Source organism: Aquarana catesbeiana, linkage group LG07 (assembly GCF_042186555.1).
Source record: "Aquarana catesbeiana isolate 2022-GZ linkage group LG07, ASM4218655v1, whole genome shotgun sequence".
Lineage (NCBI taxonomy): Eukaryota > Metazoa > Chordata > Amphibia > Anura > Ranidae > Aquarana > Aquarana catesbeiana.
In genome coordinates, this window is record NC_133330.1 from 99,508,855 (window position 1) to 99,536,783 (window position 27,929).

The 27,929-nt window shown below is 44.7% G+C and overlaps 1 protein-coding gene across 1 annotated transcript in view; it reads right to left on the reverse strand.

The window, feature by feature from the left end:
- The window catches only part of LOC141103200 (extracellular serine/threonine protein kinase FAM20C-like), a 351,969-nt gene extending 339,960 nt beyond the window's left edge, over positions 1–12,009 (reverse strand). The window contains exon 1 of the mRNA XM_073592535.1: positions 11,556–12,009. The gene's annotated coding sequence lies outside the window, so the exon portion shown is untranslated. The remainder of the gene's footprint in view (positions 1–11,555) is intronic.
- Between the last annotated feature and the right edge of the window lie 15,920 nt (positions 12,010–27,929).

The window sequence follows — 27,929 nt, forward strand, 5'->3', positions numbered from 1 at the left end:
CAGACATGTTACAAGAGATGATCAGAGACTGCAGACATGTTACAAGAGATGGTCAGAGACTGCAGTTCCTATGGACATTAGTAAATAATGGCCGATCGGCCCTCTCACCTGACCCAGCGATACAGCAACAACGGTTCCTCTGATTAGGAGTCTGCTCACTCTGAATTGCCCGTGGTGACTCCGCTGGGTAGAGCCCAGATCAATATTCTGGCAATGACTCCATTCCTTTCTCCACCAGGGATGGCACTAGGCTGTGTGGCTTTCCCGCAGGGCAGCGGGGTTCTCTCTCTGATGGTGTTCCCTCAGCACTGTCCTCTCCCTCTGGAGTCCTGGGTGCACTTCCCTGAAAGCTTTCCCGGGCTCCTGGCTCTCTCTCTCCCAATCAGCTGAGCATGCTGTGTGGGCTGCAGTTTCTGTGTTACAGTGGGGCTGCCAGTCCTTGGGACTACATGTCCCACAATCCTCTTCTTTGCTCCTTTTTTTTTCTTCCCTGGCCGATATGAAGGCAGGGGAAGAAACATAGTGCGCCGCTCACTAGTATAGCAGCGCGCACGCGGAGGAGAGGGGAAACAAGAGCCCGCGGCTGTAGTGGCATCACTAGGGTTGGTGTCACCCAGTGCGGTAAAACATGGTATCACCCCCTCCACCAACTATAGTCGCCCCTCAGTACAGACCCCCCTCCACTAAGTATAGACCCCCCTCCGTCAGTGCAGACCCCCCACTAAGTATAAACACCTCCCTCAGTATAGACCCCCCCAGGACAAAACACCCCCCTTTATCAGAATAGACCCCCCTCAGGACAAACCACCCCCCCTCCATTAGTACAGACCCCCCTCAGGACAAACCACCCCCTCCATTAGTACAGAACCACCCCCCTCTTTTAGTACAGAACCCCCCAGAACAAACCACCCCCTCCATTAGTACAGACTCCCCCAGGACAAACCACCCCCTCCATTAGTACAGACCCCCCTCAGGACAAACCACCCCCCTCCATCAGTACAGACCCCCAGGACAAACCACCCCCCTACATTAGTACAGACCCCCCTCAGGACAAACCACCCCCCCTCCATTAGTATAGACCCCCCCAGAACAAACCACCCCCCTCTACATTAGTACAGACCCCCCAGAACAAACCACCCCCCTCCATTAGTACAGTCCCCCCAGGACAAACCACCCCCCTCCATTAGTACAGACCCCCACGACAAACCACCTGCCCCCTTCCATTAGTACAGACCCCCCCAGGACAAACCACCCCCCTCCATTAGTACAGACCCCCACGACAAACCACCTGCCCCCTTCCATTAGTACAGACCTCCCCCAGACAAACCACCCCCTCCCTTGGTACAGACCCCCCAGGACAAACCACCCCCCTCCATTAGTACAGACCCCCCCAGGACAAACCACCCCCTCCATTAGTACAGACCCCCAGGACAAACCACCCCCCTCCATTAGTACAGACCCCCCGGACAAACCACCCCCCTCCATTAGTACAGAACCCCCAGGACAAACCACCCCCCTCCATTAGTACAGACCCCCCAGGACAAATCACCCCCTCTACATTAGTATAGACCCCCCAGGACAAACCACCCCCCTCCATTAGTGCAGACCCCCAGGACAAACCACCCCCCCTCTATTAGTACAGACCCCCCAGGACAAACCACCCCCTCCATTAGTACAGACCCCCCCGGGACAAACCAACCCCCCTCATTAGTTTAGACCCCCCAGGACAAATCACCCCCCTTCATTAGTTCAGACCCCCAGGACAAATCAGCCCCTCTACATTAGTATAGACCCCAGGACAAACCACCCCCCTACATTAGTATAGACCCCCCAGGACAAACCACCCCCCCTACATTAGTACAGACCCCCCAGGACAAACCATCCCCCCTACATTAGTTTAGACCCCCAGGACAAACCACCCCCCTACATTAGTACAGACCCCCCAGGACAAATCATCCCCCCACATTAGTTTAGACCCCCAGGACAAATCACCCCCCCACATTAGTTTAGACCCCCCAGGACAAATCACCCTCCTCCATTAGTACAGACCCCCAGAACAAACCACCCCCCTCCATTAGTACAGACCCCCAGGACAAACGACCCTCCCTCCATTAGTACAGACCCCCCAGGACAAACCACCCCCCTCCATTAGTACAGACCCCCCAGGACAAACCAGTCCCCCATTAGTTTAGACCCCCCAGGACAAATCACCCCCCTCCATTAGTTCAGACCCCCCAGGACAAATCACCCCCTCTACATTAGTATAGACCCCCCCGGACAAACCACCCCCCTCCATTAGTACAGACCCCCCAGGACAAACCATCCCCCCTGCATTAGTTTAGACCCCCAGGACAAACCACCCCCCTACATTAGTACAGACCCCCCAGGACAAATCACCCCCCCACATTAGTTTAGACCCCCAGGACAAATCACCCCCCCTACATTAGTATAGACCCCCCCAGGACAAACCCCCCCTACATTAGTACAGACCCCCAGGACAAATCACCCCCCACATTAGTTTAGACCCCCAGGACAAATCACCCCCCCCTACATTAGTACAGACCCCCAGGACAAACCACCCCCCCTACATTAGTACAGACCCCCAGGACAAATCATCCCCCCTACATTAGTACAGACCCCCCCAGGACAAACCACCCCCCTACATTAGTATAGACCCCCCCGGACAAATCACCCCCCACATTAGTTTAGACCCCCCAGGACAAATCACCCCCCTACATTAGTACAGACCCCCAGGACAAACCACCCCCCTACATCAGTACAGACCCCCCCGGACAAATCACCCCCCTACATTAGTACAGACCTCACCAGGACAAACCACCCCCCCTACATTAGTACAGACCCCCCAGGACAAATCACCCCCTCTACATTAGTATAGACCCCCAGGACAAACCACCCCCCTACATTAGTATAGACCCCCCAGGACAAACCACCCCCCTACATTAGTACAGACCCCCCAGGACAAACCATCCCCCCTACATTAGTTTAGACCCCCAGGACAAACTACCCCCCTACATTAGTACAGACCCCCCAGGACAAATCACCCCCCACATTAGTTTAGACCCCCAGGACAAATCGCCCCCCCACATTAGTATAGACCCCCAAGACAAACCACCCCCTACATTAGTACAGACCCCCAGGACAAATCATCCCCCCACATTAGTTTAGACCCCCAGGACAAATCACCCTCCTCCATTAGTACAGACCCCCAGGACAAACCACCCCCTCCATTAGTACAGACCCCCAGGACAAACCACCCCCCCCTCCATTAGTACAGACCCCCCCAGGACAAACCACCCCCCTCCATTAGTACAGACCCCCCCAGGACAAACCAGTCCCCCATTAGTTTAGACCCCCCAGGACAAATCAACCCCCTCCATTAGTTCAGACCTCCCCAGGACAAATCACCCCCTCTACAATAGTATAGACCCCCCGGACAAACCACCCCCCTCCATTAGTACAAACCCCCCAGGACAAACCACCCCCCCTCCATTAGTACAGACCCCCCCAGGACAAACCACCCCCTCCATTAGTACAGACCCCCCCAGGACAAATCAACCCCCCTCATTAGTTTAGACCCCCCAGGACAAATCACCCCCCTCCATTAGTATAGAACCCCAGGACAAACCACATCCCTACATTAGTACAGACCCCCCGGGACAAACCCCCCCTACATTAGTATAGACCCCCAGGACAAACCACCCCCCCACATTAGTACAGACCCCCCAGGACAAATCACCCTCTACATTAGTTTAGACCCCCAGGACAAATCACCCCCCTACATTAGTATAGACCCCCCAGGACAAACCACCCCCCTACATTAGTACAGACCCCCCAGGACAAATCACCCCCCCACATTAGTTTAGACACCCCAGGACAAATCACCCCCCTACAATAGTATAGACCCCCCAGGACAAACCACCCCCCTACATTAGTACAGACCCCCCAGGACAAATTACCCCCCTACATTAGTATAGACCCCCCCAGGACAAACCACCCCCCTACATTAGTATAGACCCCCCAGGACAAACCACCCCCCCACATTAGTTTAGACCCTCCAGGACAAATCATCCCCCTACATTAGTTTAGACCCCCCAGGACAAATCACCCCTCCTACATTAGTACAGACCCCCCAGGACAAACCACCCCCCCTATATTAGTACAGACCCCCCAGGACAAATCATCCCCCCTACATTAGTATAGACCCCCCAGGACAAACCACCCCCCCACATTAGTTTAGACCCCTCAGGACAAATCACCCCCCTTACATTAGTATAGACCCCCAGGACAAACCACCCCCCACATTAGTTTAGACCCCCCCGGACAAGTCACCCCCCCACATTAGTACAGACCCCCAGGACAAATCACCCCCCTACATTAGTTTAGACCCCCAGGACAAATCACCTCCCTACATTAGTACAGACCACCCCTCCATTAGGCTAATTAAAAACACCCAGGCGGCAGCTGGAGAGGAGAGGACGGTGTGCAGCCACACCGTTCGGGTGGAGAACAGAGAGTGTCAGGCTTGGGCAGCAGGCAGGACTCGGAGTTACACACAGGAGAAGTGGAACACATCGGGCTCGGACCGCCCCCCCCCGTGATGTCACTGCGCGGCTGTGGCTGGTCTCTCTCTGAACACAGAGACAGCCGCTCCGGCTGTCTCGCTCTCCTCCTCTGACAGAAGGAGGGAGGGGGTGGACACAGTGGCGGCAGTGGCGGTGACCGGTGGAAAAAGCCACCTACGGACAAGGAGAGGAGGAGGGAGGGGAGCACTCTGTCGCTTCAGCGCCCCCACCTCTGTGGCGCCTGGGTGCACTGCACCCCGTGCACTCCGGCCAGGATCGGCCCTGCAGTGGCTTACACTTCAGACCTTCCTTCTAATATGCATATTTTGAATGCATTTCATGTCTCCTTATTAAAACCTTTGTTCTGCAACCGCTTTACCATCTCAGTGCCTTGTCCTCACCCTGTACAGGTTGAGAACCATGAGGAGTATGAAGTACAGTCCATTGTTGACTACCGTAGGTTCCATGGGCGCATACAGTGCCTGGTGCATTGGAAAGGCTATGGTCCGGAGGAACGCTCTTGGGTCTCATCCTCGGACGTACATGCCCCTGTTCTCCTCGGTGGAGGGGTCATTGAGGAGGGGGTACTGTCAGGGCTGGGCTCAGCCCTTCCTTCTCAAAGCTGGCCGCTCAGCTGTTGGCTAATTGCCAGCTCCAATCTCTCCACAGTGACTCTCCTGTTAATGATTTTCTGCTTGTCAGTCCTGCCTACTTAAGCCGTCCTGTCCAGATCTCTGCCTTCACCTTGGTCTCATCTCTAGAGATGCTCTCCTGTGTTCCTGTTAAAGACTTGCTTGGTTGATGTGCCTTCCGGCTCCAGATACTGATTTCTGTTCTACTACGCTCATCTCTGGCTCCCTGACGTTTTGGCTTGTCTGACTACCCGTTCTGGTTCCTGAACTCTGACTATGTTTTGACTACGTTTACTCTGTTTACCTTTTTTATTACTATTAAACAGGTGTGATTTAACTGTACTTCTGTCTGAGTCTGATTTATGGTTTCTGACAACCTCCTCGTGTCCAGGGGCTAACTGAATCTGGTCCACTGAATCTCAACTTATGGTATCCACTGGTATCAAATGTCTTAACTTCGGGTCAAAGGATCTAAAATAACCGCCATAGGAGGAGAAGAACACATAGTGTGAATACTGCTAGATGGGTATTTATTGTTTAAAAGTGAAGAGAGGTACTCACATTATTAAAATAGGACACTAGCAATCAAACAGCAAAAACCTCGCTGACAGCCGGCATTGGCGGGTGTGATGACCACATAGGTTCTGGCCTCCGGGTCAACGCGTTTTGCATCACAGCCCATTGTCAGGGGAAACAGGAGCATGAATGTGTAACGCCATAGCAAGAATATATATGGACTCCTCCGGTCATGTGATCGGGCATCGAATCTAGTAAAAAATACACAAGAAAATGGCGTCCGCCATAGGTAAACCCTACAGCACAAATGAGGACAGAAAACCAATCCGCATTCAGTAGTGAATACATACTCCATTGTTGATTCCAAGTCAACTCCTAGAGGACCAGATGATAGAGGTCCAAAGGACATACAAACACATTAGATAAACGCCCCCTACCATTAAACAGATACCAAACAAAGCTGGATGGATACATAAAGTACAGCGCCATCTTGTGTTAAAAAATAAAACTAATAGAATTTCATTTTACATACATAAAATCCTTAATCCATTTATTTTAAATAATATTTATGCACCGCCAAGTATACTGGAGGAGCCTTTACAAAAATAGTTAAAATGTTTAGAAGGCAAGAATAAAAATATATTAAAAATCTTTAAAGATACATCATAAAACCATTTAAAAAAAAATATTAAACTAAATATAAAAAATATATAAGCAATGAAATAGTAAAAAATGTAAGTAACAAAACCCAAAAACTAATATGGAGCATAAATTACCTATTATTAATAAAGCTGTTCAAATCCCACTCTGTATTAAGACCATAAGGTCTATAAGTTTTGAGCTAATAAATCCAATGGGTCTCAAGCTTGGATATACCACTAAATTGCTACCTCTCCAATGGGGAGAATAGCAATCAATCCCTATTAATTTTAAAATAGAAGGGTCTCTGTTGTGGTGGAGGCTGTAATGTTTGGACAGACTGTGGTCTATGAAACCATTATGTATATTTTATGTGTTCATTCATCCTGCACCAACCTAGCCACTTCTGTCTACAACGCTTCACTTCTAGCTTCACTGGACTCACTGGCCCCCCTCACTACACACAGAATCAAGCCCCGACCCCTTCAACCTTCAACTAACAGATGATACTAGAAGTCTGAAAAAACGTAGTCGTGCTCTTGAGCGCCTGTGGAATAAGACCAAGTTTCAGAGAGATTTCAACCAATATAAATCTGCCCTCCAAAAATACAATTCCAGCCTCCTCTCTGCTAAGCAGACCTATTTTACCACTCTCATTAGCAACTTATCATTCCGTCCCCGTCAACTCTTCTCCACCTTCAACTCTCTACTTCGTCCTCCACCGCCTCCACCCGCCAACTCACTCACTGCCCAGGAGAATGCCAATCACTTCAAACAGAAGATTGATACAATTTGCGCGGAGATCTCTACTGTTCCGATACCCTCCACGCTTTATACTGCATGTCCACAGGCACAATCATTATTTCCCTCTATCAACCCCACCACTACAGACGAAGTTGCTAAACTACTTGCTAATGTCCACCTTACCACCTGCCCTCTGGATCTTGTTCCCTCACAAATGCTACGTTCACCCTCTGGCCCTATGCTACACTCTCTAACCCACATCTTCAATCTCTCCCTCTCTTCTGGTATCTTCCCCAACTTTCTAAAACATGCACTTGTCAGACCCATAGTTAATAAGCCCTCACTGGGCCCATCCAATCTTAACAACCTACACCCCATCTCCTTGCTCCCCTTCTTATCCAAACTCCTCGAACGTCTGGTCTACAACCAACTGAGCGTCCATATCGCTGATAATAACCTTCTTGATCCCCTTCAGTCTGGATTTCGTCCTCAACACTCCACAGAAACTGCTCTCCTAAAACTAACAAACGATCTACTAACGGCCAAAACCAATCGATACTATTCTGTACTCCTACTCCTGGACCTCTCTGCTGCCTTTGATACGGTTGACCACCCCCTCCTCCTCAAAATCTACACGCCTTTGGTCTCTGTGACTGTACACTTCGCTGGTTCTCTTCCTACTTATCCAACCGTACCTTTAGCATCTCTTACAACTCTACTTCATCCTCTCCTCTTCCTTTCTCTGTTGGGGTCCCCCAGCGTTCTGTTCTTGGACCTCTCCTATTTTCAATCTACACCGCCTCCCTGGGTCAACTGATAGCCTCCCATGGCTTCCAATACCACCTCTACGCTGACGAAACCCAAATCTATCTCTCTACTCCTCAGCTTACTCCCTCTGTCTCCTCGCGTATCACTAATTTACTATCAGATATATCAGTCTGGATGTCACACCACTTCCTCAAACTCAATCTATCCAAAACCAAACTTATAATTTTTCCTCCCCCATATGCCCCTTCCCCTGATCTCTCTGTCAAAATCAATGACACAACTATAAGCCCATCCCCACATGCCAAGGTTCTAGGTGTAGTCCTGGACTCTGAACTCTCCTTCAAGCAACACATCCAATCAATGTCCAAATGCTGCCACCTCAACCGCCGCAAAATACGCCCCTTTCTAACCAATGACACAACAAAGCTCTTAATTCACTCGCTGGTCATCTCTCGCCTCGACTACTGCAATTCCCTTCTCATTGGCTTACCTCTACATAGTCTATCACCTCTTCAATCCATCATGAATGCCGCTGCCAGACTCATCCATCTTACCAATTGCTCTGTGTCTGCCACTCCTCTCTGTCAATCCCTCCACTGGCTTCCGCTCGGCCAAAGAATTAAATTCAAAATTCTAACAACTACGTACAAAGCCATCCACAATTTCACCCCCAGCTACATCACTAGCTTAGTCTCTAAATACCAACCTACTCGTTCTCTTCGTTCCTCTCAAGACCTCCTGCTCTCTAGCTCCCTCGTCACCTCCTCCCATGCTCGCCTCCAGGACTTTTCCAAAGCCTCTCCAATCCTATGGAATGCCCTACCCCAATCTGTCCGCTTATCTCCTACTTTATTAGCTTTTAGATGATCCCTGAAAACCCTTCTCTTCAGAGAAGCCTACCCTACCCACACCCAACAACTGTATTTTCATTTTTTTCCATCAGCTCATCCCCCACAGTTATTACCTTTTGTTTCCACTTGATCCTCCCTTCTAGATTGTAAGCTCTAACGAGCAGGGCCCTCTGATCCCTCCTGTATTGATTTGTATTGTAAGTGTACTGTCTGCCCTCATGTTGTAAAGCGCTGCGCAAACTGTTGGCGCTATATAAATCCTGTATAATAATAATAATAATAATAATAATATTTACCCTCAGTGCCCGGGTGGGCACTCTAAAAGGTAAACCACACCTTTAGTAGTACATGAAATAAAACGGTCAATTTTATATGATTTGGATGTCCTATATGAGGTAAAGGATTTGACATTTGTGACAAGGAAAAAATCCCTTAAAGCCTCCAAACATAGAGATCTTAGATGGAGGGTCTACTACACTAGGTGCAATAAGGTCCCTAAGGGTTTGAATTTTGTAAAATAAAATGTGGTGACAATCTGGTAAAATAGGTTTTAAAATTCTGTCATTTTTTAAAATTCTCCATTCTCCATTCTCTTCATTTTTTTTAACAAATCCATTTGAGAAAGTAGTAATAAAGGACATTTGATGGTCATTGTTACTCCTGGGGGGGGTGATGTGTTTTTCTTTAGAAGAATGTTCTGTTTAATTCTAGAAACCTCATATCAGGAACCATGAATCAGACCGAGACAGAAGTAAAGTTAAATCACACTTGTATAATAATAATAATAATAATAATAATAATAATAAGGTAAACAGAGTAAGCATAGTCAAAACAAGCCAGAGTTCAGTAACCGGATCGGGTAGTCAGCCAAGCAAATGTCAGAGAGCCAGAGATAAACGTAGTAGTACGGAAAGCAGGATCAGGAGCCAGAAGGAACGTCAGCTGAGCAAGTCTTCAACAGGAACGCAGGAGAAAGGCTCTGTGATGTTGACAAAGGCAAAGGCAGAGATCAAGTGAGCTGGACGGCTCTAAGTAGGCAGGACTGACGAGCAGAATCAACAACAGCTGGGTAACTGTGGAGAGAGATGGGAGCTGGCAATTAGCCGACAGCTGAGCAGCCAGCTCAGCAAAGGAAGGGCTGAGCCCAGCTCTGACACCTCGTCAATAACCTTATTAAGTTTCTTCTCATGATAGGCTTTTTCCAAGAAGCACATTTTCAAAATCTGAGACTGAATATTATAGTCTTCTAGCCTAGAACAATCAGGTTGAATTCTAAGAAATTGTCCTATAGGGATGTCCTTAAGACAAGTTAGGTGATGACAACTACCATGGGGGATGTACCCATTTCTATCGGTTTCCTTAAAGAAGGTGCAGGTCAAGAAATGTTCACCTTCTCTGCAGACAAAATGATAATAAAATTAGTAACAAAATGAGTCTTCAGAGACTGTGTCACACCAGAGACTGTACCATAGCAGCAGACCAATGAAGCGCACTGCAGCTAACACAGTAAATAGAGGTCTGGAAAGTGTCACAATGCAGAGCCCAGTGCCTGAAGGTCACATTGCAGGCAGACCCCACTATTGTCCAACCCAGGCCACTAAAGCTATTGCTGCAAATATGCCAATGCAAATAGCGGAATTAGGGGTCAGCTCGGGCAGCATGTAGATGATACCTTGATTAAAGGAAAAAAAAAGATAAATATAAAAAAAAAATAATTAAAAAGGCATGTTGAGCGTGGGAGTGGTGATACCAGGCTGGTCACTGTTTTTTTTTTTTGCCAATGTCCAAATCCTCCCTTAAGGCTGGTGAGAATTCCAGCTCCGTTTTCTCTGTGAAGAGAAAAAACAACTGTTCAGTGGTGCCTCTCCGTTCTATCTGCGGATCAGCTGAGCAGGGAGAGGGGGGAGGTGTAGTGAGGCGGGGAGAGTTCAGAACGGAATGCATCTGCAAATCTGATAATGTGAAGATAATGTGCTTGCAAATTTGCACTGCAATGCCAAGAAAACGCACACGTTTTTTGGGCAATGCACAGTGCGAATGCAACGCACATATGTGAACCAGCCTCATTCTAATGAAGGTAGTTTAAAATCTCCTGCGAACTGGATGCGGTGTAAGCCGCATCTAATTCGCATAGGTGTGAACGCGGCCTAAAGTTTTAACAATTAGGTTAACATTCACATGCAAATATAACACTGTTTCTATAAAAGTATTAGGAGATAATAGGGAAAAACGGCGCTACCCGAAAGACCTGTTTGGCTCTGCCTATACAGGGAACGTTATATAAACGTAATTTTTTAATATATATATCGCAAGGTTTCAAAATAATATGAGTGGAAGGATACCGTGATTAGATGGAAAATGAATGCTGAAGAGTTGCAATAAAATGGCTAAAGTACATATGTGTGGATCAGTATATAATCGCATGCATCCTACATGGATGTTAATATATAGTCAGAAAAAACTATGTATATGCCAAAATATCATATGATCCTAATAGAACAGTATACTTTTTCCCACCACAAAATACATTCAGCACTTTGTGCAAAATAAAGACATATTGTGTATAGCGATAAAAATGCATGAAACATGCATGGATCCACTTATGTTAATTCCTATAGGGAAAAGGATTCCATACACAGTATCATAACAGTATCTCTGTGTCTCAATATTCATATAGTTCATATGTTGTAGCGATTGCACAGATATGTAATAGTCTCATGCATTTCATGCGGCAATCAGACTTGATATTTTCCCCAAAAGTGACTTGGTGTGTACAGGGTAGAATGGTGACTTCTGTGGTCCCCCTCAGATTGCTCACTCACCAGATGTCGGAACCCCTACAGGGGTATCAGGCCTGTAATGCTGCACGGAAGACTGCTGCTGCTGTGATACTTCAGATGGTTCCGATGATCATGTTGTAATTAACCCTCATATCAGGGAAAGAAAAAGGCTTCCATAGTGTAATATAGTCCCAAAAATGTTTATTTAAAAAGTAATATAAAAGAAGAAATATAAATAAAAAGTTGTAAAATTACAAACATCCAACAGGTACCGTTCGTTCACCCGCCCCTTAGCCACTGGGGAGAGATGTAACTCGAGTGTAGGTATGTTGGTGTTTGGTTGCTCAGTCACTGTAACCAAAGCAGGTACAAGTGGGGGAAGTAGCGGTCAGCTGGAGATGTAATACGTTCCTCCCACTGTTCTGCCAGGAAGTGATGTGTAAGCGTTGGTCCGTCGTGCGCGCTTCGTCATCTGACGTCTTCAGCGGCGGTACCACGCAGCTGCAGATTACAGATATATATGTAAAGGGATCGTTCGTTATACCCCACCCCTCTAGAGGATCACACCCAATCCACGCTTGTCATTCCGATACCGGGGAGGGGGAAGGGCGGGTCATGAAGTTATCATTGAGGGGGATGTAAGTTCGTCCCAGTGCAACCATATACAAGGGAATGTGGGAGAGGTCTAAAAACTACCAGTCCCAGCATTCCCAGGGTCAGTCATACGGTTATGTGCAGGTGGAGAAGAAAGAGTAGGCATAATGGATTAAAAATAGGGATAAAGTTAGTGATGGAAAGGCCCCCAGTGGTCATGGGTGGTAAAGCTTAGGTGCTGTTTTACATGTCAATGATCATATTGATTTGTGAATAGACATACGGACATGTTACTATTTATGGTAACACAGCGTATCTAGTTCCACACAGGATATATTAGAGCAGATATAAGGTCACAGAATACATATTAAAATAAGAAAAACCTATTATAGGGTCTGACATTAACCAATATTATATAGCAGATGTAACCTTATATGACTACCAGCCCTATTAAATGTACTAATATGTGGAGGATCAGAAGTGGGAGCCTATTTTCGTATATGTTTTGCAACATCATGCTCGGGACATTATAGACCAATGAAAGAATACATATATGTACAACTGTATATACATGAACATATATCTATCAATTTCCATAGCAGTGAAGAAACTATAGTGAGCACAAATCGGCATATATGTAACCATATATTAAGTGGTGCAGTGAAGGATATGGTTTGAAATTAACCTAATAAGGGAGTGACTATATATAATAAACAATCATAATTATATGTGCATAATGTGTATGTAGACCCTGTGTAATGCCGGGGGTCACTTATTTACCGGTTCATTTGACACTAAGTGTGTATGTGTTGTAAGTGCGTTTTAGGGCAGTGTGAAGGTGAATGTTGATGGTGAGAGCATGTTGATGCGTTAGATTACTCCATGCATCAACGTGGTAGGCTCATCAGGGGAGAAGTGAGGTGTGACTGTATTATAAAGTGTGTGGAGATAGGTCATCCCCACTACTCAGTTAGAAATGGTATGTTATGATCCTCCAGAAGTCAAAAAATGTATATATATAAAATGACCAAGACCGTATATATATAACATGGGTACCCTTTTCCTGGTAACCTAGTATCAGGAAATGAAGAGTACAAAAGCCAAACTATGGGTTGGCAGTGGGACCAATAGGGTCTATATTAATAGCCTAGATATCTTATACCCGAAAGTGGAGAGCACGTGAGCCATACTATGGATTGGCAATGAAACAATTGAGGTCTATATCTAGGTTGAGGCCCCTGGGAGCTAGGGACCCCAACCTATATATCCATGCTGTTTCGTTTTGCGAGATTAGGGTAGTCTTGTTACCACCCCTCCAATGCTGTTGAATGGAATCGATACCATAAAATATTAGGCCCGATGGGTCCCTATTATGTACCTGATCAAAATGCCGTGATAAGTTGTGCTTAGGGAAGCCCTTCTTGATATTTTTAATGTGCTCCCTTATCCTGACATAAAGGGGCCTTGTGGTTCTACCCACATACTGCAGATCTTGTATACAAGAACTGGACGGAGTTCAGAATTACATATTAGCCACGGTTGATGTAAACTCTCTCTACACCAGTATCGTACAAAATGACGGATTACTGGCAGTACAGAAAGCTTTGCATGAACAAACCAACATGAGGCAAGCACAAATTGATTACATACTGGAGGGCTTGGAGATGGCTATGAGCTGCAACTATTTCTGGCACAATCACAACTACTACGTCCAGCAAAAAGGAGTTGCAATGGGGGCACGGTATGCACCCAGTGTTGCAAATTTGCTTATGAATATGTGGGAGGAGGAATATTTGTACGAAAGAAATATCCCCCAACTTAAATTCTATCGGAGATATATCGACGACCTGATTATCGTTTGGGATGGCACACCTGAAGATCTGGAAGAATTCTTTAAAAACCTGGATGCCAATAAGTATGGGCTCACCTTTACAGGTAAATGGAGCCATGAAAAAATCGAATATCTAGACTTGGAAATCTTCACAAATGGAGATAGATTATACACCAAAACCTACTTTAAGGCTACAGATAAAAATGGGTACATACCCACTACCAGCTGCCACCACCCACAATGGAAACAAAATATTCAGAAAGGCCAAATGTTAAGAATACGCAGAAATTGTGACATCATGGAGGACTCCTTAACACAAGCAGACAGGTTGATAGCACAATTCCATGAAAAAGGCTATGATATGGAAAAGCTGATACAGACAAAAATGGAAATAGCAGGCATGGATAGACACCAACTGCTCAGGAAGAACCGGAATAAAGATAAACCAATGGACATAGCATTTATAACAGGTTATAATAATCAATACAGAAATCTAGAACACATCTTTAGAAAATACTGGCCGATTCTTAAGGAAGACAGAGTACTAACTAAAATACTTCCCAACAAACCAAAATTCATCTACAGGAAGGCCCCCACCCTCCGTGATCACCTGGTCCACAATGTCATCAATCCCCCTAAACAGATACAGATCTTTCCAAACCTTAGAGGGTTTTACAAATGTCAAAAATGCTTACCCTGCAGGGTTAGTAAAAAACAGCCCCGCAAAAAAGACACATTTAGGTCCAGGGTCGACCATAAAGAATATAAGATAAGAAATCTGATCACTTGCCATAGTACTCATGTAACATATGTTATAGAATGCCCTTGCCACCTCCAGTATGTGGGTAGAACCACAAGGCCCCTTTATGTCAGGATAAGGGAGCACATTAAAAATATCAAGAAGGGCTTCCCTAAGCACAACTTATCACGGCATTTTGATCAGGTACATAATAGGGACCCATCGGGCCTAATATTTTATGGTATCGATTCCATTCAACAGCATTGGAGGGGTGGTAACAAGACTACCCTAATCTCGCAAAACGAAACAGCATGGATATATAGGTTGGGGTCCCTAGCTCCCAGGGGCCTCAACCTAGATATAGACCTCAATTGTTTCATTGCCAATCCATAGTATGGCTCACGTGCTCTCCACTTTCGGGTATAAGATATCTAGGCTATTAATATAGACCCTATTGGTCCCACTGCCAACCCATAGTTTGGCTTTTGTACTTTTCATTTCCTGATACTAGGTTACCAGGAAAAGGGTACCCATGTTATATATATACGGTCATGGTCATTTTATATATATACATTTTTTGACTTCTGGAGGATCATAACATACCATTTCTAACTGAGTAGTGGGGATGACCTATCTCCACACACTTTATCATACAGTCATACCTCACTTCTCCCCTGATGAGCCTACCACGTTGATGCATGGAGTAATCTAACGCATCAACATGCTCTCACCACCAACATTCACCTTCACACTGCCCTAAAACGCACTTACAACACATACACACTTAGTGTCAAATGAACCGGTAAATAAGTGACCCCCGGCATTACACAGGGTCTACATACACATTATGCACATATAATTATGATTGTTTATTATATATAGTCACTCCCTTATTAGGTTAATTTCAAACCATATCCTTCACTGCACCACTTAATATATGGTTACATATATGCCGATTTGTGCTCACTATAGTTTCTTCACTGCTATGGAAATTGATAGATATATGTTCATGTATATACAGTTGTACATATATGTATTCTTTCATTGGTCTATAATGTTCCAAGCATGATGTTGCAAAACATATACGAAAATAGGCTCCCACTTCTGATCCTCCACATATTAGTACATTTAATAGGGCTGGTAGTCATATAAGGTTACATCTGCTATATAATATTGGTTAATGTCAGACCCTATAACAGGTTTTTCTTATTTTAATATGTATTCTGTGACCTTATATCTGCTCTAATATATCCTGTGTGGAACTAGATACGCTGTGTTACCATAAATAGTAACATGTCCGTATGTCTATTCACAAATCAATATGATCATTGACATGTAAAACAGCACCTAAGCTTTACCACCCATGACCACTGGGGGCCTTTCCATCACTAACTTTATCATTATTTTTAATCCATTATGCTTACTCTTTCCTCTCCACCTGCACATAACCGTATGACTGACCCTGGGAATGCTGGGACTGGTAGTTTTTAGACCTCTCCCACATTCCCTTGTATATGGTTGCACTGGGACGAACTTACATCCCCCTCAATGATAACTTCATGACCCGCCCTTCCCCCTCCCCGGTATCGGAATGACAAGCGTGGAATGGGTGTGATCCTCTAGAGGGGTGGGGTATAATGAACGATCCCTTTACATATATATCTGTAATCTGCAGCTGCGTGGTACCGCCGCTGAAGACGTCAGATGACGAAGCGCGCACGACGGACCAACGCTTACACATCACTTCCTGGCAGAACAGTGGGAGGAACGTATTACATCTCCAGCTGACCGCTACTTCCCCCACTCGTACCTGCTTTGGTTACAGTGACTGAGCAACCAAACACCAACATACCTACACTCGAGTTACATCCCTCCCCAGTGGCCAAGGGGCGGGTGAACGAACGGTACCTGTTGGATGTTTGTAATTTTACAACTTTTTATTTATATTTCTTCTTTTATATTACTTTTTAAATAAACATTTTTGGGACTATATTACACTATGGAAGCCTTTTTCTTTCCCTGATATGAGGGTTAATTACAACATGATCATCGGAACCATCTGAAGTATCACAGCAGCAGCAGTCTTCCGTGCAGCATTACAGGCCTGATACCCCTGTAGGGGTTCCGACATCTGGTGAGTGAGCAATCTGAGGGGGACCACAGAAGTCACCATTCTACCCTGTACACACCAAGTCACTTTTGGGGAAAATATCAAGTCTGATTGCCGCATGAAATGCATGAGACTATTACATATCTGTGCAATTGCTACAACATATGAACTATATGACTATTGAGACACAGAGATACTGTTATGATACTGTGTATGGAATCCTTTTCCCTATAGGAATTAACATAAGTGGATCCATGCATGTTTCATGCATTTTTGTCGCTATACACAATATGTCTTTATTTTGCACAAAGTGCTGAATGTATTTTGTGGTGGGAAAAAGTATACTGTTCTATTAGGATCATATGATATTTTGGCATATACATAGTTTTTTCTGACTATATATTAACATCCATGTAGGATGCATGCGATTATATACTGATCCACACATATGTACTTTAGCCATTTTATTGCTACTCTTCAGCATTCATTTTCCATCTAATCACGGTATCCTTTCACTCATATTATTTTGAAACCTTGCGATATATATATTAAAAAATTACGTTTATATAACGTTCCCTGTATAGGCAGAGCCAAACAGGTCTTTCGGGTAGCGCCGTTTTTCCCTATTATCTCCTAATACTTTTATTTCTGCAGGACATTCCTAGGGAGTGTCTTTGTTTAAGGGAGGCAGCAACCTGTATATATTTGGCCTATATACCTGTCCTAAGCGCGATTTTTTCAACTTTATCATAACACTGTTTCTATGTTGTCAATCCAAACCTATATAGCCTTACCTACCAAAAACTGGTTTGCATGCACTTTCTGTACACTCTTTTTAGGATCTAGATCAATTTTGTGTACTTAAAGCATTTGTTAGTTGTTCCCCCAACACTTCATATTCCTGATATGTGCCTGCTGTACCATATACTTGTATGAGGAAGTATCCTGTTCTCTTTGTATTGCAAACAAACCTTTACAATCACTGTAGCCTCCCTGGCGGTTTTCCCGAGTGTGGCTCGGGGTTAAAATTCAGTACCATTAGCGGTAACCCCGAGCCACACTCAGGATCGCATTGCAGGATCCTGGGGCGGCGTTACTTACCTTGTCCCCGGGATCCTGCGATGTCCCCCGCAGTGTCCGAGGGCTCCGTCCTCCTCCGAAGCCTCTCCGTGCCAGGCTCCGTTCCCTGCGAGCGGCGCGACGCACGGGGGCGGAGCCTGGCGGCAAATTCAAAAAAATGTCAAAATCATAACACATACAGTACTGTAATCTTACAGATTACAGTACTGTATGAAATGATTTCACATCCCTTTTGTCCCCAGTGCTCTGGCCCATGCCCTGCATGCAGTTTTATGTGATATACACTGTTCTTTCTGCCTGGAAACTGGAGATTGTCCATAGCAACCAAAAAGTGTCCCTTTACGTCAAAAGTGGCTTTAGACCAGCTAGAAAACAGCGATAGTAAATTAGAACACTTGCAGAATTGAGCGATAGTGAATTGTGGGGAAATTTATTTTATTACTATTTTTTTTAATTTTTTTAAATTATTTATTTTTATTTATTATATTATAATTTATGTTTTTGTGTTTCAAACTTTATCATACCCGGGATATCTACTAGACTCTGGTTTGGACAGATTTAAGTGTGTTATTGTTAAGATTTACAGACCTACAATATAAAACGCCAAATTTCCATGCAAAATAATTGTACCGCTTTCAGCACCTAAAATCCGAAATAATCATACCGCCAGGGAGGTTAAGGCCAATAAAGCCATTTTGAAAATATTTTCAATACTAACCCACCCTTACCTATGTGCAGATTGTTGCTCTATTAAGTAATATAGTAGATAGTAGACAAGGCAGCAGAGCAAGGCTGTGGTAAAACAGTAAAGTCATACAGTAAGGAGAAGAAAGATAAAACTCCAGAAAGGAGAGGAAATATAAAAACAGGCATACAAGGTACAAGGTAGAGATTCAGGAGCTGGCTCAGAGTCTTTCTCAGGGAGAAAATCTTCTATCCTCTGAAAACCAGGAGTGATGTCTACCCATGAAACTAGTCACAGTGGAATGCCATGCTGACCAATAACTGCACCCACCCCCAATCAAACGCTGCCCCTCCCACCATAGCTGTACATTGCAGTCACATGATCACAGCCATTCATCAAATAAAGGCGATAATCAAGGAGACATCATACACGTCACAACTGCACAAACGAGAAAGAGGCTAGGAAACAGGAGAAAGCAAATAAATAAACAGGTGGTTCTGAAGCATGCCTAGAGCCTAGAACCACCAAGAATGAGGTTCTCCCTGTATCCAAACCTTTAGTGTCTGTACCATGGGAACTCAGAACCTGTCTGGCTTAGACTGTAGGAGACGGTCAGGTAAGGGCAAATATGTAAGGACAAAAAACGTTTTTAGCTTTTTAAGTACTGTCTTGTCAGTTTAGTGGGGGAAGAGCTTCCTATCACTATACTACAAAGCTGTGTCAGGTAAAAAAGATTTTTCATCCCTTTTACTGATTTAGCTGCCTGATCTTGAAACCTCTGCTATGCACTTTACTTGATTATTTGCAGTTTGTACTAAACTGGCCAATGCGAGTTTGCAAGTGGTTTATTGGGAATATGGCTAAAGATATCAGCTATAACCCTGGTACTGTTCTTTTTCAGCCGGCGGCTGGCTTTCTCCAAAACAGGGTCATTTGGGGGGGTTTTGTGCTATCTTGGCATTTTATGGCCTTCAAAACTGTGATAGGTAGTGAGGAGTGAAATCAAAAATTTACACCCTTAGAAATCCTGGAGGTGGTGATTGGTTTTCAGGGTCCTGTACGCGGCAAGGCTCCCAAGAAGTCTCACACATGAGGTATCCCCGTACTCAGGAGAAGCAGCAGAATGTATTGGGGTGTAATTCCACATATAACCATGGCATGTGTGAGCAATATATAATTTAGTGACAACTTTGTGTAATTTTTTTAAGGGTTTGTACTGCCCTGCCATTTTAGCACCTCAGGAAATGGGATAGGTAGTCATAAACTAAAAGCTGCTAAATTCCAGAAAATGTACCCTAGTTTGTAGACGCTATAACTTTTGCTCAAACCAATAAATATACACTTATTGACATTTTTTTACCAAAGACATGTGGCTGAATACATTTTGGCCTAAATGTATGACTAAAATTGAGTTTATTAAATTTTTTTATAACAAAAAGTAGAAAATATCATTTTTTTTTCAAAATTTTCTGTCCTTTTCCATTTATATTGCAAAAAATAAAATCACAGAGGCAATCAAATACCATCAAAAGAAAGCTCTATTTGTGGGAAAAAAAGGACACAAATTTCGTTTAGGTACAGCATTGCATGACCGCACAATTACCAGTTAACCACTTGAGCCCCGGACCATTATGCTGCCTAAGGACCAGAGGTCTTTTTCCAATTTGGCACTGCGTCGCTTTAACTGCTAATTGCGCGGTCATGCAATGCTGTACCCAAACGAAATTTGCGTCCTTTTCTTCCCACAAATAGAGCTTTCTTTTGATGGTATTTGATCACCTCTGTGGTTTTTATTTTTTGCGCTATAAACGGAAAAAGACCGAAAATTTTGAAAAAAAATGATATTTTCTACTTTTTGTTATAAAAAAAATCCAATAAACTAAATTTTAGTCATACATTTAGGCCAAAATGTATTCGGCCACATGTCTTTGGTAAAAAAAATGTCAATAAGCGTATATTTATTGGTTTGCGCAAAAGTTATAGCGTCTACAAACTAGGGTACATTTTCTGGAATTTACACAGCTTTTAGTTTATGACTGCCTATGTAATTTCTTGAGGTGCTAAAATGGCAGGGCAGTACAAAACCCCCCCAAATGACCCCATTTTGGAAAGTAGACACCCCAAGGAAATTGCTGAGAGGCATGTTGAACCCATTGAATATTTATTTTTTTTGTCCCAAGTGATTGAAAAATGACAAAAAAAAAAAAAAAAAAAAAAAATATTTACAAAAAGTCGTCACTAAATGATATATTGCTCACACAGGCCATGGGCCTATGTGGAATTGCACCCCAAAATACATTTAGCTGCTTCTCCTGAGTATGGGGATACCACATGTGTGGGACTTTTTGGGAGCCTAGCCGCGTACGGGGCCCCGAAAACCAATCACCGCCTTCAGGATTTCTAAGGGTGTAAATTTTTGTTTTCACTCTTCACTGCCTATCACAGTTTCGGAGGCCATGGAATGCCCAGGTGGCACAAAACCCCCCAAAATGACCCCATTTTGGAAAGTAGACACCCCAAGCTATTTGCTGAGAGGCATATTGAGTCCATGGAATATTTTATATTTTGACACAAGTTGCGGGAAAGTGACACTTTTTTTTTTTTTTTTTCATAAAGTTGTCACTAAATGATATATTGCTCACACAGGCCATGGGCATATGTGGAATTGCACCCCAAAATACATTTAGCTGCTTCTCCTGAGTATGGGGATACCACATGTGTGGGACTTTTTGGGAGCCTAGCCGCGTACTGGACCCCGAAAACCAATCACTGCCTTCAGGATTTCTAAGGGTGAAAATTTTTGATTTCACTCTTTACTGCCTATCACAGTTTCGGAGGCCATGGAATGCCCAGGTGGCACAAAACCCCCCCAAATGACCCCATTTTGGAAAGTAGACACCCCAAGCTATTTGCTGAAAGGCATGGTGAGTATTTTGCAGCTCTCATTTGTTTTTGAAAATGAAGAAAGACAAGAAAAAACATTTTTTTTTTTTCTTTTTTCAATTTTCAAAACTTTGTGACAAAAAGTGAGGTCTGCAAAATACTCACTATACCTCTCAGCAAATAGCTTGGGGTGTCAACTTTCCAAAATGGGGTCATTTGGGGGGGTTTTGTGCCACCTGGGCATTCCATGGCCTCCGAAACTGTGATAGGCAGTGAAGAGTGAAATCAAAAATTCACGCCCTTAGAAAGCCTGAAGGCGGTGCTTGGTTTTCGGGGTCCCGTACGCGGCTAGGCTCCCAAAAAGTCTCACACATGTGGTATCCCCGTACTCAGGAGAAGCAGCAGAATGTATTTTGGGGTGTAATTTCACATATTTCCATGGAATGTTTGAGCAATATATCATTTAGTGACAACTTTGTGCAAAAAAAAAAAAAAAAATTTGTCTCTTTCCCGCAACTTGTGTCGCAATATAAAATATTCCATGGACTCGACATGCCTCTCAGCAAATAGCTTGGGGTGTCTACTTTCCAAAATGGGGTCATTTGGGGGGGTTTTGAACTGTCCTGGCATTTTATGCACAACATTTAGAAGCTTATGTCACACATCACCCACTCTTCTAACCACTTGAAGACAAAGCCCTTTCTGACACTTATTGTTTACATGAAAAAGTTTTTTTTTTTTGCAAAAAAATTACTTTGAACCCCCAAACATTATATATTTTTTTAAAGCAAATGCCCTACAGATTAAAATGGTGGGTGTTTCATTTTTTTTTTTCACACAGTAATTGCGCAGCGATTTTTCAAACGCATTTTTTGGGGAAAAAACACACTTTTTTTAATTTTAATGCACTAAAACACGCTATATTGCCCAAATGTTTGATGAAATAAAAAAGATGATCTTAGGCCGAGTACATGGATACCAAACATGACATGCTTTAAAATTGCGCACAAACGTGCAGTGGCAACAAAATAAATACATGTTTAAAAGCCTTCAAAAGCCTTTACAGGTTACCACTTTAGATTTACAGAGGAGGTCTACTGGAAAAATTACTGCACTCGATCTGGCCTTCGCGGTGATACCTCACATGCATGGTGCAATTGCTGTTTATGTTTGACGACAGACCGCCGCTTGCGTTCGCCTTAGCGCGAGAGCAGGGGGCGACAGGGGTGTTTTTTTTTTTTTTTTTTTTTTTCTTTATTATTTTTTTGCTTTTTTAATCTTGCTTTTAAACTGTTCCTTTCATATTTTTTTTTTTAATCATTTTTATTGTTATCTCGGGGAATGTAAATATCCCCTATGATAGCAATAGGTAGTGACAGGTACTCTTTTTTGAAAAAATTGTGGTCTATTAGACCCTAGATCTCTCCTCTGCCCTCAAAGCATCTGACCACACCAAGATCGGTGTGATAAAATGCTTCCCCAATTTCCCAATGGCGCTATCTACATCCGGCGAAATCTAAGTCATGAAATACTCGTAGCTTCCGGTTTCTTAGGCCATAGAGATGTTTGGAGCCACTCTGGTCTCTGATCAGCTCTATGGTCAGCTGGCTGAATCACCGGCTGCATTCTCAGGTTCCCTGTTGAGACAGGAGAGCCAGAGAAAAACACGGAAGACGGTGGGGGGGGGGGCATTCCCTCCCACGGCTTGTAAAAGCAGTCTAGAGGCTAATTAGCCGCTAGGATTGCTTTTACATGAAAGCCGACCGCTGGCTGAAAAGAATGATACCAAGATGATACCTAAACCTGCAGGCATCATTCTGGTATAACCACTCAAAGTCGTGAATGGCGTACCTGAAGACAAAAAAATGGTTAACAATGGTTAACAATAAAGCACAGTAAAGTGTAAATAATTACACACCTGAAAAACAAACACGATAAAACATAATAACAATAACAATAACAATAAAACATTGCAGAATAGAATACAGTAAAAAAGAGCAGAACAATAGAGAGAGAGAATAGAGAGAGAGAGAACAATAAAACAACAACTATTTTTTTTTATTTCATATTTTTTTTTTTTTTTACACTTTTTTTGTAACTAACTTTTATAACGGTAACCGGTTCCAGGTTCGGGTCTCTCAAAATGCGATGGCATCTTGGGAGACCCTGTGAAAGTGTGCCTAGTCTGTGCAATGCTGTACCCTACGCTAATACTCAACTAGTGAATGGTAGCGTTCAAAACATTCACCAATGCAAAGACCAGGATTGTCAGGACAGGAGGGACAATAATAGAGGGTGTCACGCCTATATCCGCGCTTGCTGCAGACACGACATCTTTTTTGGGGGGTTCGTTGGGTAGGGGTACTCGGGAGGACATAAAAATGCCTCTCATGCAGCCGACTGCATTTGGTTGGGGATGTGAATGGGGGAAGTACGGGCGCTGCAGAAGTGGTGGGTTCCCAATTAGGATTGGCGAATGCAGCAGGAAGGGCACTATGGGCACGACGGGCCTGTGTTTGTCTTTTTGGTGGCAGCGGGACACTACTTGTGCTTGTCACCTCACCAGCTTCAACTGCACTTATGGGACTCGCCACGTCACCACGTGTTACTGCAGTGCTGGTTTGACTACGACCGGGGTGTACTAGGCCGCTGGCGCTTGCCAGTTCACCAAAACGCTACCAAAAAACGTTAGCGATCGCAGGGATCAGGCCTGACTCTGCGAACGCTGCAGTTATGCGTTTAGTGTTTTGTAAGTGTCAGTGAACGATCGATACTGCACTTGGGTGGGCTGGGCCGGGCCGGGCAGAGGGGCAAAACGCAGGTGCTAGCAGGTATCTGGGCTGATCCCGCTAACACTGCGTTTTTGGGAACCCTAAACTGCTGGTGACGCTAGTATAGATCTGATCGGATCAGATATTGATGCGATCAGATACTATACCACTAAGGGAGGTGTACGGTGCGTGCGTGGGTGTTAGCGGTACTGGCGCTAATCTGACGCTGCCTGGGGCTGGTGCTTGCCAGTTCACCAAAACGCTACAAAAAAAACTGTTAGCGATCGCAGGGATCAGGCCTGACTCTGCGAACGCTGCAGTTATGCGTTTAGTGTTTTGTAAGTGTCAGTGATCGATCGATACTGCACTTGGGTGGGCTGGGCTGGGCCGGGCGGAGGGGCAAAACGCAGGTGCTAGCAGGTATCTGGGCTGATTCCGCTAACACTGCGTTTTTGGGAACCCTAAACTGCTGGGGACGCTAGTATAGATCTGATCGGATCAGATATTGATCCGATCAGATACTATACCACTAAGGGAGGCGTATGCTGCGTGCGTGGGTGTTAGCGGTACTGGCGCTAACCTGACGCCTGGGGCTGGTGCTTGCCAGTTCACCAAAATGCTACCAAAAAAACTGTTAGCGATCGCAGGGATCAGGCCTGACTCTGCGAACGCTGCAGTTATGCGTTTAGTGTTTTGTAAGTGACAGTGATCGATCGATACTGCACTTAGGTGGGCTGGGCGGAGGCACAAAACGCAGGTGCTAGCAGGTATCTGGGCTGATCCCGCTAACACTGCGTTTTTGGGAACCCTAAACTGCTGGGGACGCTAGTATAGATCTGATCGGATCAGATATTGATCCGATCAGATACTATACCACTAAGGGAGGCGTATGCTGCATGCGTGGGTGTTAGCGGTACTGGCGCTAATCTGACGCTGCCTGGGGCGACGCATATCACCGCCGGGCGATCAGGGGGCTAAACCTTTATTTGGTAATAAACGGCGGGTGCCCTGACACTATAAAAAATAAACGAACTAACCAGCGTCATCCGTAACGGTTATACGGTGATCAGTGGTGAAAGGGTTAACTAGGGGGCAATCAAGGGGTTAAAACATTTATTAGGTAGTATATGGGGGTCCCTGACGCTATAAAACGCTGACGGCGAACCTAAATATTTACCTCACTAACTAGCGTCACCAGCGACACTAATACAGCGATCAGAAAAATGATCGCTTAGTGACACTGGTGACAGGGGGTGATCAAGGGGTTAAAACTTTATTAGGGGGGGTTAGGGGGGTACCCTAGACCTAAAGGGGGGTAACACTCACTGTCCCAACACTGTAACTGTCACAAACTGACACTATGCAGTAATCAGAAAAAAAAAAAAAAACTGCTGGTGTCAGTTTGTGACAGGGGGGGGGGGTGATTGGGGGGGGATCGGGGGGCGATCGGGGGGGGGATCGGGGTGTTTTGTGTGCCTGGCATGTTCTACTGTGTGTGTGTGTGTTGGTGCACTCACATAGATGTCTTCTCTCCTCGGGCCGGAACGGAAAATACCGACCCGAGGGGAGATGACATCACTTCCTTTGCTGCTGTTTAGCATACAGCAGCAAAGGAGTGTTTTCATTGGCCGGCGGCGATCGCGAGGGGGGGGCCACGAACGGATGGTCTCCCCCTCATCACCGATCGCCGCTGGACAAAAGACGACCGCCTCGGGCACCGGGGGGGGTCCGATCGGACCCCCCACCCGCGGAAGGCAAATCACGTACCCTGTACGTGATTTTGCCTGTCCGTGCCACTTTGCCGACGTACATCGGCGTGAGGCGGTCGTCAAGTGGTTAATGCAGCGCAGTGCCAAATTGTAAACAGTGCTCTGGTCGTTGAGCAGCCAAATCCTCCAGGGCTGAAGTGGTTAAACAAAAAGTGCCAGAAAAGGCTTTGTCTTCAAGTGGTTAACATTGCTCACCTTTGGACAAATGTTTAGGACAGAACACTTTGCGGTAATTTTGAGAGTGCAGTTCAAATTGAGCTTTGCACGTGGACCGTGTAGCATCTCCTGTTTATCCAATTTCAAAGCAACAAAAAAGCAACTTGAGCAAACACATACATTCTGGGACACTTATGAGAGGGCAAAGTGATTCAACTGTTCATAAGGCAAAACCAAAATCAGCCTTGAAGCAGGTTGAGATCAAACAACTTTGTAGTATACTTAATATAGTAATAAAAACTACTCAGAGGCCATAATTAAAAAGAAGTCCAAAGTTCCTGACACACCATTTTATGCATTAAAATATGACCTGATGTCCTTTCTATCTATATTTACTTACAGAAATTAAAGCCTAACATTGGCCATAGATCAGTAGGTAAATGACAAATGAGCCTAGGGACAACATGAATAAAAATAATTAAAAAAATGAGTGCCTCTTGGGTGTTCCAATATCAGGCGTCTGTATCTTAAGTTTGCAAGGTGGGTTCCTAGTCATCTGTGCATACCTTTTTTTTTTGTGGTTTGTGGTTCCTTTTTTTTTCCCTGTGGAGGGGTTTTCTTCGGATGGTTGCCTTTTTTGCTTTCCACTCTTCATTGAGGCAATGCATTGGGAAGTCCCTATGGTAAAGAATGATGAGAAGCTGCATCTGTCAATGAACATAAGAGAAAATGGGACTTTTATGTTAACTGACGGACACAGCACCCACCCCTCTTTTGGTATTTTTTCTTGTACTGCTTTGAGACTAACTGGCTTGCCTATAGCAGAGAGAAGAGTTTATACCAGCTAGGACTGCCTATAGGTGGTGCTGTGTCTTTTTCTGCCTAGTGTCCTACTTCTGTAGGTGGTGCTATAAACACTATGGTCAAGAATGAAGAGATGCTGTGTCCATTAATGAACATAAGAGAAAAAATGATTAAAGCAAGTCCACTATGACCCCCAACCCCACCTACTGTTGGTGGTTGTTGGGTTGTTCTCCACTTTATTGCTAAGCTCCATTATCCTTTCAGATAGCAGTGTCCCCCAGCGATGATACCTGTCCTGCTGTGAAACTCCAGATTCTTCTTGGGGCATTATTTTATAGTAGCAATTTCCATCTTGCTACCCCATTTGTTCTCTGGCATTACAGTAAAATACTTTTGAATGCTTTTCAACATCCAACATGTGTAAGATTCTACAGTATAATATTTTTATTGGAGTTCCTTGAGATACACAAGCCCTACCCCCCTGTGCCTTGGCCCTATTTGTTGTTTGCTCACAAACCTGAAGAATGATGGTTGGGGGTTGTAGGTTGTGGGCTGGATGACTTTTTTTCTGTTTGCCAGTGTCCACCTTCTGAATACATCAACCCATATAGCTATGCTTTACTAAATCCCTGTGACCCTTAATAGACTACAACATTTTTACGTTAAGATAAAAAAATTTTACATCTAGCAGTGGCGGCTGGTGGGTTTTTTTTGGGGGGTGGGGCGGCAAACAACCACTCCCCCCAGGTCGCCCGATGTCATTCCCCCCCTCGCTCCTACTCAGTCAAGTCACCCGCACCCCCGGGGGTCTCGCAGTCGGTCGGGTTTTCAGCCCCACACTTACCCCTTCTAGGTTAATGGGCGACAGGTGGGCGTCTTCTCCTCCTCTGCATCATGGCGGCTTCCGTCGTGTGCCTCCTCCATCCTTCTCTTAGGCGTCCAATAGGATTGCCTGTCCTTTTAGCCAATCGGGTGACGGGTCTCATGACCCAAT